A 14,587-nucleotide genomic window follows, 5' to 3' on the forward strand; every position below is an offset into this window, starting at 1 on the left:
GTTTGTACGAAAATTAATGTGTTAGGGTTGCGTTGTAGGTATTCGCTACTCGAGATGATGTTTTGCAATGGGCTCGAACAGTTGCCCATGAAAATGGATTTGTTGCAGTGATTATGAGATCTGACACAGAGACCGGTAGTAGAGGAAGAAGTTCATTTGTGTTAATTGGGTGTGAAAGGAGTGGTACGTACAAGTGTAGAAATAAAGAATTCGTTAGAAAAGACACCGGGAGTAGGAAATGTGGTTGTCCCTTCAGGCTTCGTGGGAAACCAGTGCGTGGAGGGGAAGGTTGGATGGTGAAGTTGATCTGTGGGATTCATAATCATGAATTGGCGAAGTCCTTAGTTGGACATCCATACGCCGGGCGATTGACTAAGGAAGAAAAGAAAATTATTGCTGATATGACAAAGTCGATGGTGAAACCGAAAAACATCTTGCTAACGTTGAAGGAACACAATGCCGACAGTTACACCACGATAAAGCAAATTTACAATGCAAGAAGTGCATATCGTTCTTCAATAAGAGGAGCTGATACCGAAATGCAGCATCTGATGAAGCTTCTCGAACGTGATCAATACATTCATTGGCATAGATTGAAGGATGAAGTTGTGGTGCGTGATCTGTTTTGGTGTCACCCAGATGCAGTAAAGTTATGCAATGCATGTCATCTGGTGTTTTTTATAGACAGTACCTACAAAACAAACAGGTACAGACTCCCACTACTTGACTTTGTTGGAGTGACACCAACGGCGATGACATTCTCTGCTGGGTTTGCATATCTGGAGGCTGAGCGTGTTAATAATATTGTATGGGCTTTGGAACGATTTCGAGGCCTATTTTTAAGACACGATCGCCTCCCTCTTGTTATTGTCACTGACAGAGACCTAGCACTGATGAATGCAGTGAAAACTGTGTTTCCCGAGTCTACTAATTTGTTGTGCAGGTTTCATATCGATAAGAATGTGAAGGCGAAGTGCAAATCTTTAATCGGGGAAAAAAATGCGTGGGACTATGTAATGGATAACTGGGGTACTTTGGTTGATTGTCCGTCCGAATACGAGTTCCATGAGTCATATCAGAAGTTTCAAGTTGCTTGTTCGCCTTGGTCGATGTTCGTTGACTATGTTAACGACACATGGATTATCCCCCACAAGGAAAAATTTATTACAGCATGGACGAATAAGGTCATGCACCTAGGCAACACAACAACAAACAGGTATTAACAACTGATTTTATTTGTTAGTAACGATTAATATTAAATGGTATTTAATTGTTGTATATTTTCATGTTTGTTGTGTATTTTAAATGTAGGGTTGAATCAGCTCATTGGGCTCTCAAAAGAGTACTACAAAATAGCGTTGGAGACCTATGTAGTGTTTGGGATGCCATGAACAACATGATCACGCTGCAACACGTCGAAATTAAAGCATCCTTTGAAACCAGTACGCATGTGGTTGGCCATGTATATAAAAAAACCTTATACAAGAGGCTTCTTGGGATTGTTTCGAGGGATGCTTTAAATCAGATTGCTTCTGAGATTGACCGTCTACGTTATCTCGGCAACAATCTCTCTTCTTGTGGTTGCGTGATGAGAAGCACGCACGGGCTTCCTTGTGCATGTGAGCTTTCTAGGTATACTGCTAGCAGCATCCCATTGGAGTCAGTCCATCTTTTTTGGAGGAGACTTTGCTTTTCAGACCAAGGGTTATGTGAGACGGAAGTCACCATCAAGGAAGAAATAGAGGTCATATCTAAAAGGTTTGATGAACTTGATGTGGCTGGCAAAGTAAATCTGAAGAGTAAACTTCGAGAAATCGCATACCCTGATCATAACTCTATGTGCCCTCCTCCATCAAAGGTGAACACTAAAGGTGCACCGAAGAAACCGATGAAAAGAAGTCAAACATCCACAAAGCGTGATCCGTCTTACTGGGAGTATGTTGATGCTTTTCATTCTGTTCAAAGCAGCAACTCTCCAGTGAAACGAAGTGCATCATGTTCTCAACCGCGTCAGCCAACAAGGATCATCCCGATGTTGGATCAATTTGCGTCATTCTTTCAAGGTTTCATTCGTGACGTTGTGGATGTGAAAGCGGACGGTAACTGTGGATATCGGTCCATTGGCGCTTTATTAGGTATGGGGGAAGATTCGTGGCCGTTAGTGCGTAATGAATTGCTTAAAGAACTTGGCAGGTGGTCGCATGAGTACATGAACCTCTTCGGTGGCACAGAGAGATTTGAACAATTAAAGTTGTCCCTACTTGTTGATGGATTTTCAAAGGTATGTTTTTAGGTTAATTTTTTTTAATAACAATGTTTAAATTACTTACATGTGTATGTTTGGTTCATTCAGGTTAGTGTGGACAAGTGGATGGATATAACAGACATGGGATATGTGATTGCTTCACGGTATAACGTAATCCTTGTATCGTTGTCCCAACAACAAAGCATGACATTTTTCCCTCTTAGAAGTCAACCACCACCTGACTCTTCTGGCCACCGCATCATATGTGTCGGTCACGTGTTTGGAAATCATTTTGTTCAGGTACATTGAATATAGTTAGTGTAACAATTATGCAATGACTTCGCTTGTTCGTTTGGCACGGTCAGCGCATGATATAATGTTTGTTCATGTACAACAGGTTTATTTGAAAGACCATTGTCCGTTGCCGCCCCCAGCGCTGTTGTGGTCAACCAATTGTTATTCTCAGGCAAAGCAATGGGCAATTCCATATATTAGTAGAATGCAGGAATACACAAGCTTGATGTCATTCAAAACATACTATGTATACCTAAATGAAGACTAAACATTCATTGTTTATTTATTTGTATTCATTATGCGATATAATTCGTTGTAACCCGTCACTAACCAATTAATATTATCAACTACTCGTTTGGTTAAGCAAGGAAATTGTTGGTCCAACAAAAATCATTTACGCGTACACCATACATCATTGTCATAATTGACAACACATAATGACATGCATGCGTGTTACAGTTTGAGCGTGACAACACATTGGTTGACTTCAGTACACATTTTGAAACTAGCAGTCGCTCAACAACACATTGGTTGACTTGACTACACATTAGCGACAACACATTGGCTGACTTGACTACACATTTACGCGTGTCTATTTTTTTGTAAACAAAGTTAAACAAAGGCTCGGTCACAACCATCTATATATATGGCAGACTAGGCTACTAAATCACACATTATCTTGCTTTCAAATAATCTCCCAACTGATACACAAACTATGGCCTTTCTAGGAGAAACTAGCAGTCAGACGATTGTCAACTCAAGGTTGGCTTTCATTTATCCAAATGGATCGATTATTCACAATGATACTGGGGTTTACTTCCAAACTTCAACTCCGGTGCCCATTCGAGTACCAAATAGGTGTGATTTTGCAAGCCTAAAAACCAGAATACACAATACCCTTCAGCTATCCGACAAACAATTTTTGGATGAAATTCACTACCGGAAGCCATTCACCGATACAGGTAACCAAATTCGCTTTGAGTGTATCAAATTGATAAATGATGACGATGTCAACACAATGTTAATGTGTAATGATCAATTTTCTTGTGTTGGTCCGATTGAGTTATTATGCACCGTTGGAAGAACACCAGATGGAATAATAAACTTACTTGAACGCACTATGCCTCGTATTCATGACGCGATCCTGTATTACAACGGCAAATGGAACATGCCACCGCAGAACAAATTTGTTGGTTGCGCGTTCACAGGAAAAAATCCTAAGAAATTTCAAATTCCTTCAACATGTACCATCGATGAACTGAAGAATTTAATCAAGCAAGTTGCACCTAAAGGGATCCCCCCTCTTGGAATTCACGAATCACAAACGGTAAGACGATTGTTTTTCCGCCAACCAGCTCGGTTTGAGTATTCAGATACGGTTATAAAATATGAAATAAATGAGCTGATCACCAACGAAGAACTGCTGAAGGTGTTAGTACAATCTAACTACTGGAAAAAATATGGACCAATAGAAATTTTAGCTGTCTTTACTAAATATGTTGAAGACGAGGTCAGTGGGACGTCGCTAAACAACTGAATGTCATGTTTAATTTTTTGTTTTTTTGTTGATGTAACCTTTATATGTTTACGGCGTGTTTAATTCCCATAATAAAGTTGAATGCGTTGTTTCAGTGGTCCAAAAATTTAATTGTTAAAAGGGTTCATTTCGTAGTTTTTTGGATTTTGAGACTTTGTTTTGACGTGTTAGTTGACGGAACTGGGGAACGGGACTATTTTTTTGGATTCTTTGACGTCCAAACATGAGAAATGGCCGCCCTCCATTGTCTCAGGGCACAGGCACACCCACGCAAAAAAATCCCAAACATGGGTACTTGAACATGGAAAAAGGGTTCATTTCCTATTTTTTTCGATTTTGAGGCTTTGTTTTGACGTGTTAGTTGACGGAACTGGGGAACAGGACTATTTTTTTTGGATTCTTTGACGTCCAAACATGAGAAATGGCCGCCCTCCATTGTCTCAGGGCACAGGCACACCCACGCAAAAAAATCCCAAACATGGGTACTTGAACATGGAAAAAGGGTTCATTTCCTATTTTTTTCGATTTTGAGGCTTTGTTTTGACGTGTTAGTTGACGGAACTGGGGAACAGGACTATTTTTTTTGGATTCTTTGACGTCCAAACATGAGAAATGGCCGCCCTCCATTGTCTCAGGGCACAGGCACACCCACGCAAAAAAATCCCAAACATGGGTACTTGAACATGGAAAAAGGGTTCATTTCCTATTTTTTTCGATTTTGAGGCTTTGTTTTGACGTGTTAGTTGACGGAACTGGGGAACAGGACTATTTTTTTTGGATTCTTTGACGTCCAAACATGAGAAATGGCCGCCCTCCATTGTCTCAGGGCACAGGCACACCCACGCAAAAAAATCCCAAACATGGGTACTTGAACATGGAAAAAGGGTTCATTTCCTATTTTTTTCGATTTTGAGGCTTTGTTTTGACGTGTTAGTTGACGGAACTGGGGAACGGGACTATTTTTTTTGGATTCTTTGACGTCCAAACATGAGAAATGGCCGCCCTCCATTGTCTCAGGGCACAGACACACCCACGCAAAAAAATCCCAAACATGGGTACTTGAACATGGAAAAAAGATTCATTTATGTAATTCTTACAAACAAAACTCATGATTCTAAAAACTTATGTTTTTTATGTAATTCTTACAAACATGGAAAAAGGGTTCATTTATGTAATTCTTACAAACATGGGTACTTGAACATGGAAAAAGGGTTCACTTATGAATTATTAATCATTTTAAAAACTTTTATTTTTTATGTAATTCTTACAAACAAAACTCATGATTCTAGGTTCCCTTTTTTAAAAATAAATTTAAAACAACCGTAAACTTCGCTTAAGGACCACAAACAATCGGAATAACAAACTATATTATAAAATAATAAACTGTGCAAAACACGTCAACTATATTAAACAAAAACTGTAATAATTACAAATATTCATGTCAACTACAACACAACAAAATAAATACAATGATCAATGGTCCGTGCGGCGTCTCTGACGAGCCCTGACCGTCCCATCAGCACTGGGTCCCTCTCTCGCGATCGTCAGGCAGTCCTGCATAATGTCATATAACTCTGTGTCTGCAGTGACTATCCTAAGGTTGAGCACACGCTCCAACCTCTGTGCAATCGCCTCATATCCCTCGTAATCATCCTGTCAAAGTCAGTAAAAACATTTATTATGAAATTCAAAATAAACAACAACTCATAAAACATTAAACGCGCAAATAATCTTACCACATATGGAGGGGGGTCAAATGCCACTGGAACCTGGGGGCTGGGCGGCTGTATGTAGTCCTCAGGGTCTGCAGCTGGTGCATCCCTCTGCTGGTCAGCTGCCTGGGTCGGTGTCATGAAAGGGTGAGATATGCGGAAAAACCACTCAATGTAATCCGCAGATACCTGCCCAGGCACTAAACAAGGCTGACCCGCAGGTAGTAAGTGATCCGCAAACTCCATCCACCTGTCATCTATCTGATCCTGTGACAATCGTGCACTAACAGGCGGCGGAGGGATGCTCTGGATGTAACCGAACTGGCGTACCACCCTCTCCGGTCGAACTGCGACGATCATAGGACCCCATCTGAGCTGACCCTGGAACGATGAAATCTCCTGAAACGCCCTAACACCCCGATGCTCCGTGTACGGCAACCAGGACACATCTGTGACGGTCAAACCATCACAACGTGCCCTGTAGGGTGCTCCTGTGATGCCCTTCATGTGCGCCTTCGACGTCAACCACCGGGAAGCACGTGGGGACGTCTCCTGGTATGTGTCGTCAGTCACGCACTGATGCACACTAGGGAAGTGCTCATAGATCCAGCACTACACAATAATTGAGGTTAACATAACATAAAAACATGTTTAAATCATAATCGAACCTAACATATTAATAAACACAAAATTTACCTGAAATAGCGTCAAGTACCCCGCAAGCTGTCGGGTGGTGGTCCTACAAGCCTCATCTAACTGGTCGTACATATGAACCAGCGCGGCAACCCCCCAAGCGTAACCACCACTATGAGCGAGGTCCCGGAAAGCGTCAAGGTGGACCACATGCACGTATGTTGCACTCTTATTAGCAAAAAGAGTGCAACCGACAAGGTGCAGCAAATAAGCGCGAGCTGCGACAATCCACCGCCGGGCCTGACATCTGGTCTCATAAATGTCACGAACCCATCCTAATCGTACATATGCTCCACGTGTGAGTGCTGTCTCGGCTCTGGCCTCCTCCGCAGACACTTCCAGCAACTCAGTGAGCAAGAATCTGGCCTCCTCCGTAGAAAGAGCGTGGAAACTGTGCAAGGCGCCAGTGATGGGGAAATGTAGAATGGACGACACATCATCCAATGTGATCGTCAGCTCTCCTACTGGAAGGTGGAAGGTGCTAGTCTCACTGTGCCACCTCTCCACAAATGCGGATATAAGTCCAGGATCGCCAGTAATAACTGAACAATCTATCAGTGGACTTAATCCTGTGGCAGCCACCAGGCCTTCAATCTCAGACACTGGCCTCCCAATCAGTGTCAGCTTCCTCCCATGTGACACTAACTTCAAATCAGGACGTTCCTGATTTGAAGTACAAATTATACAATTATTAAAAAAAATTAATCATAAACAAATAAATAAACAATGACAAATAATTAACAAATTAAAATACCTGTCCACTCCACACGGCATGTGCAACATGCTCGGCAAATGATGTGAGCACTGACGGGTCACGTGGACCACCAGGGAATCCCTCTGCAGCATCATCACCATCTGACCCCTCACCACTATCAGCACCCTGTGCGTCCGCACGCATCTCAGGTGCCTCCGTAGGCTGCTCAGGGACATCATCAGTCATGTCAGCGACGTCCTCAGCCATATCACGTCCCTCCGTAGTCATCTGATGAACGCGTAGCCTACGGGCTGAGGCAGTAGGCCTACGCCTCTCGGGAACATCGCCAGCATCCTCGTCAGCAGCTCTATCTCTGCCTACAACTCTACCTATGGCACGACCTAAACCTCGTGTTCTGGCCATGATCTGTAAATCATGTCGAACACGTATTTTTTTCGGTCAAAATATACACAATTTTCTTTATAAAAAATCAACTTTATTTATAAACAAATAAGACTAACTTAAATCAAATTATTTTCACACATACACGACCTAATTTTAAAAAAAAAAATTAAACAACTTCATTTATATAAAAAAAAACAACTAATGTAAAATAAAATTATTAATAAACATGCACAACTTAATTTTTTTAAAAAAAAATTAAACAACTTCATTTATAAAAAAAAAAAAAACACAACTAATATAAAAATAATTCATTACTAAACATCCACAACTTAATTTTTTTAAAAAAATAAACAACTTCATTTATAAAAAAAAACACAACTAATGTAAAAAAAATTAATTAGTAAACATCCACAAGTTAATTTTTTAAAAAAAAATTAAACAACTAATGTAAAAAAAAAATTATTTAGTAAACATCCACAATTTTTTTAGTAAATAAAATACTTCATTTATAATAAAATAAACTAATTAATTATAAAAAATTAGTATTTTTATAAAACTTCCAAAACACACAACTTTAATTATAAAAATAGACAACTTCATTTTTTAAAAAAAAACACTAATTTAAAAAAAAACAATAAACAAAAACAAACACAACTACTTTTATAAAAAAAAATTAATTTACAAATTAATATTTAGTAAAAATACACAAGTTAAATTATAAAAAAAATATGACATCAAAAACCCAAACTTCATTTTTCATAAAATCTAAAAAACAAAATAACCAAAATAAATAAAATAATTCATTTAAAAAAAAACAAAACAATTTCTGTTTAAAAAAAAATAAAAAAAAAACACAAAAAAAAAACAAAAAAACCACTTCCGGAAGAAGTGGTTCTTCCGGAAACATTCCGGAAGAAGGGGTTCTTCCGGAAAGGTCTTCCGGAACTTTGAAACTTCTTCCGGAAGTGCGCGTCTTCCAGAATTCTTCCGGATGAACCACTTCTTCCGGAAAGTTCCCGGAAGACGTTTTCCGGAAGACGTTTGGTTACTTCCGGAAGAACACTTCTTCCGGAAGACTTCTCCGTCAGCCTTTTCCGCCATTTTTTCCGGCGTACTCTCGTCTTCTCCCCTCTCGTCTTCTATGCTAAGGTTCCATTGTTATGCTAAGGTTCCATTGCTATGCTAACAGTGATGCACATTACAAGCTAAGGGTAAGGGGAAGGGGAACTAACCTGTTCGCGGAGAAGAAAAAGAAAGCCTTGGCGCGCCTCGCGGAGAAGAAGCTTCACGGAGAAGAGAAGAAGAAGCAGGTTTCGGGAGAAGAAGAAGCTGTTCCGGGAGAGAAGAAGCTGTGTTCCGGGAGAGAAGAAGCTATGTTCGAAAAAAAGTCTTCCGGAAATGATTTGCGTTTTTTATAATTTTATTTTAAAGGGCAAAATGGTACTTTCAATAAATTGCTGGGTGCACCTAGCAACTCCCTTATCTCGGCCCAATGGGCATAAGGTGCTGAGAGCCCAAATGGTGCTTCATATTCATGATGAACCTTGTGGATCTTCTCAAATGCCCATTTGCAATGGAGCATCCTATGAATCCAATAATTCGAAAAATCTTCTATGACAAAGTAAATTAATATTTGCCAAAATAATTCCCAGCCTGATGGCAGTGACAAACCAGTTCTGATCCCAATCCACTGAAAAAAATAATATTCAGTCATTACTATAGAGCAAATAAAAGAAAACGAAAACATGAAAAATAGCAAAACATATATGATAAACTATGCATAACTCAAAGGAAAAATAGAAACCTAAAATTAAGAAGAAGAAAAATCATAAAAGATAATGCATAAAACAAACAAATTGCGCTAGGGAGTCAAATGATGAATTTCTATAACGGAACTATTTATTTACCAGTGTTAAAAATAAAGTTTTTTTTTTATCAGTGACTTAAAAATAAATATTAGATATATATTTGTAGCTCAACCACAATAAGAAACTAAAACTTGAATGTTTATACTAATGATAGAGTAAGAATTATTGACCTAGTCAATGTTACATAATTTGTGTTAAAATAGTAACTTGAAACATATTAAAAAAGATAGTCTCACAGTAAAAAAATGTCTCTAAAATTTTTAATAAAATATATTTAGAAATAATTCCATAGATATTTCTTATTTCATTTAAAATATTTATAAAATTGTATAAGAAATTTATGTTAGAAAATTAGAAAGGATTTAACTCATGTTTAATTAAAATAATTTTGTAATTTTGAAATGTGAAATGATAAAATAATTCAATTATTTTATAACTATGTTGTGAATAAAAAATTATTAAATTTATAATATTTATACATAGTTTATAAAAAATGTTTTGAATAATTTAAATTCTAATATTTAATTAACTTAAATGAATTTTTTAAAATCAAATATTACTTATCGACAAGTTGATTTTGGAATTTAGATCGAATCCCTTAATATAAGTCTTATGGTTGAAAGAAATCCTGCAAAAGTCAATGGATATGCTGACACATTGTTATTTCATTATATAATGGATAATTTATATTTCATTAATAAATATTTGTGTAAGATTGGTTGTTATAGATTTTTAATATTATCTTTGAGGTATTATAAGAAAATGTATTGAGTTAAAAAGTAATAATATTTTTGTTTAAATATTTCAATAATTTTTTCACGTAGGATTTATAACAATGTTATATACCATAAGCATGTTAAAATCTACTGTCATAAAAAATATTTGCATTTAATTAAACATATTATTGATGAAGTAATTTAATTTTTTAAATAAAAATATATTCAATAAATTAACTTTAATACATTTATTATATATATATATATATACACATATAAATTTAACATTATTAAACATAGAGTCAAAATATTATTTGTAAAAAATATATTAACTAAATAATTTTATAAATATTATTCAAAAAAAATATTTATAAAATTATTTTATACAAGTTTTAAATAAAAATAATTTTACCGGATTGAAAAATAAAAAGAAAAAAATTGTTGAATATTTGGTATGAAATTTTGTTAAATACTCGGAAAAATTGATTTTTCACGTATAATGATCCTATTTAAGTATGTTTATTGTGAATAATACTTGTGATATCTTTCATTAAAAAATAAAACTACTTTAGTTTATGATATTATTAATTAAGTAATTTAAAATTGTTTTGTGATGAAAATATAGTTAATAAATTTACTATAATATATTTATGTAAAAAAATTAACATTATTGTAATAATTATTTATGATATTATTGGTAAAGTTATTTAAAACTATTTTGTATTAAAAATTTGTTTAATAATTAAATTTTACAATTTTTATTATATACGTATGCATAAAAAATTAACATTATTGTATAATGATTAGTTAACAAAATTTTTGTATATGAAAATATTAAACATAGTCGAAATTTTAAATCAATTTTTAATACAAAAGTTTCATCATCATAATATAAATATTCGTTTCTATAATATTATAAACAAATAAACTCATGTATCATTTAATATAAGAAATAAAATTGATATTAAATTCAGAAAATCTAAATATAATTATTACACATCAATAGTCATATAAGTTTCTAGGAAAACATAAAATAAAAAAGAAAATAAAATAGCCTAAAAAGAAGAAGGAAAGAAAAAAATGAAAAATTAAAAGAAAAAACTGAAAAAGAAGAAAGAAAAAATCGAGTAAGATAAATAATAAAAGAAAATTTATTTATATTTTAAGAGGATAGATATACAATAGAAATGAAAAATAAAAAACAAAGAAGAAGGAAACAAGAGGGAGCAATAGAGAGGGAAAAGGAAAAAAGAAAACAGAAGGAAGAAGGGAGGGGGGAAATGGGAAAATGGGAGACTGAGGGAGTGACACTGGATGTAAGGGTCTAATTTTCTCTAGGTAGATAGAGGACATACTTTATTAAAATAAATTATTTAATATTAAAGAAGATAGAGAACACAAAATTTTATTACTGGTATTGTTGTTTTCAGAGATGGGATGGATTCATTATATGTAGACTGCAACTTTTTAAGTGGATGGGCATTTTCTTTGTGTAGACATTTAGATTTTTTTTTTCTTTCTTGCATTTATTTATTCCTTGAAATTCTAAATCTCTGCACATCTTTCTCTAAAAAAAATTTCTGCACATCTTGTGTTCTGGTTTCATTTTAATAAAATATTTTGTTCATAAAAAATACTAAATAAAAAAATAAGTTGTGAGTTCAAATGTACTTCAACCAACATTTATAAAATGGTTATAAATTTTATTTTTCTCAATATCTCTATTTTTCAAACAAACTTATAAGTTGGTCATATAAAAAAAATTTAACTAAAATTATATGCTAAAATATTTTTCAAATAAACTAAAATAAATCATATTAAAATAGATAAAATTATAAACATGATTCGCAGGTACAATGCCAGACCCCACCCTCCCACCCTCAAGAGTCAAGAATTCACAAGGCAAAGAGCAAGAATTTTCATTGAATCATTTAGGATATGTTTGGTTTCTATTTCTATTTTTTGTTTTTATTTTTTGAAAATTATTTTTATTTTTAAAATATTAGAATTATGAAAATATGTTTCGTTTAACTTATTATTTTCTGCTTTCAAGAAATAAAAATATTAAAAATACATTTTCAAAAAGAAATGTATTTTTAGATTTGCTTAAAATTACATTCTTTTCACCATGTTTTCATTTTATCTAAAACGAGGTTCTTAGTTTCAAACAAGATTTTGTTGTTTCTAGTTTTTGGTTCGTTTGAGAAAAAATATTTTCACTGATTCAAAAATCCAACCAAACACATTTCCATTATCATTTTTTATGTCCAGTAAAAATAAAAACAAAAAATAACTAAATCAAACACTTCCTTATAATTTCATATTTAGTTTTTAGTCTTGATAACAAATCATGCTAAAAACAAAATCAGTAAAATAACTCCATGTAATTCCCCGACAACAAATCCTAACTTTGACCATGCTCCCATCTCCAAACCCATCAAATAATAATATAAACTTTAATATACTTTTATCAAGCAATGAAATTTGATTTTAGTCCTCAAACTTTAAGTTAATCAATTTAATTCTTAATTATGTTTAAAAATTATAATTTTTGTCTCTTCCCACGATGAAAATAATCTGTGACGAAAGACATAATTTTTTTTTATAATATTTAGAGACTAAATTAATCAAAATTAAAATACAGAACTAATGTCAGTTATTACAAAAATTACAGAGTAAAAATATATGCTATTCATATATTAGTATAACATTTCTAGCCTAGAAAAAGAATTTGTAGGTTTGACCAATTCCATGTGATATATGAGTTTTATATAAATTCACCATCTTCCATTTCCTATATATCCAGTTATTGAAAGCATTTCAAAGCATCGGAGAAAGAACAACTGGTATCTTATCCAACTCAGTTTTTGAATCATAAACAATTTCTGGACCTCACTCTCATAAACTGCAACTCAGTTTTTGAATCATGAACATTTATGTCAAGCTTTGTGACAACAACTCCTATATACTCAAGTGCAACTAGCTTGCTAATATTGAAATCTAGAATCCACATACAAACTACCATGAATACTATTGAGTAGAGTCGATAGAGTCAACCTGACTCAATGCATCGACTTCACCCATTCATATCTAGAATTATGTTAGATTTCAAAAATATAAATTATATAAAAATAAGTCTTTTAGACCTGGTCCATATAATTTAACCAGTTAAATAGACAAACTTTCTATCAATTTGAAAGTTATTTTCTTTAATTTTTTTAATATTTTTCTTACATAATTAATTTTTAAAATTATTTTTGTATTAATCTGAATAGGCTCAATAACGTTGAGTTTGACATAAAAATGATCTTAACTGAACCTAAAAAATTTCAATCCACGATAATATGAATCAACCATGTTGTCAAACCTACTATTGAGTAGCATCATTTCTTTCAAGAAAGCTTTTGTTTTATTTAAATAATTGTAAAAGAAGAAGAAAATTTAGCTCCCTCTTTCCAAAGATTTTTAGATCCTTCCCTGATGATTGGTACATATATTAATATCAAAAGCTTCACAAACCAAAATTAAAGTAAATTGTGAATATATAAAATAAATATTAAGTAAAATTGACATTGATTAACTAATATATATGTGAAAGGCTCCTGAATTACAATATTTTATATTATAAATATTGGAAAGAAAAATGGTATTTCTCAACCTTTAAAAGGATAACGATGTAAAATAATAATAATAATCCCAATCCCATCGTCATCATCTGTTATCTCTCCCACTGTGGCACTGTCCTTCTGCGGTTGCATTATTGCATATGAAACTGTCATTTAATAACTGCATCATGCATGCAGTATTGTAAGCCAGGTTGAGAGTATTTTTCAAAAGTTATTATTTATTTTTATTATTTTTCTAAAATTGTTAGAATTTATCATCTCATTTTTCTAATTTAATTAATTAAAGTTTCTGCTTTCCTAGACAAAGAAAGAATTTTATCTTTCTAAAATTATTGCAACTTTAACTAGTTATCTTTTCCAATATAAGCGAGATTTATTTTTTTTATTAATTTATCACATTTATTATTTATTGACTATAAGATATTGTGAACTAATCAAAAGTATTTTAATAAAGAAATGTAACAGACAATTTAGAGATCTTATAAAAAATCAATTTTTTTAAAGAAAAGTTTATATATAAAATATGGAGGTAGTATAACAAAATGTAAATAAATTATCATTACTATTGATAGTGTTTATTAATTAAATTTGATATTTTATATTAATAATTGCTATTTTTATTTTAATAGTTAAATTTACGGGTAGGTACTGAAATAAAACATCAATTCAGTTAAAGACATTACAGAATAATGTCAAGGATTAAAATTAATTTCATGAATATACTTTTATATAATCATTAATATACTTTTTTATCTAACGTAAGTTAGGATATGAAATATAAATATTATGAATTTATA

At 33.4% G+C, this 14,587-nt stretch overlaps 1 long non-coding RNA gene across 1 annotated transcript; it reads left to right on the top strand.

Annotated features, from left to right (window-relative positions):
• Window positions 1–2,482: 2,482 nt before the first annotated feature.
• On the top strand, window positions 2,483–2,742 carry LOC121173916 (uncharacterized). Its single transcript, XR_005889538.1, has 2 exons — window positions 2,483–2,545; window positions 2,643–2,742. It is a non-coding gene; the product is annotated as an uncharacterized lncRNA (long non-coding RNA).
• Window positions 2,743–14,587: the final 11,845 nt, after the last annotated feature.

This window comes from Glycine max, chromosome 18, assembly GCF_000004515.6.
Source record: "Glycine max cultivar Williams 82 chromosome 18, Glycine_max_v4.0, whole genome shotgun sequence".
In the NCBI taxonomy this organism is placed as follows: Eukaryota; Viridiplantae; Streptophyta; class Magnoliopsida; order Fabales; family Fabaceae; genus Glycine; species Glycine max.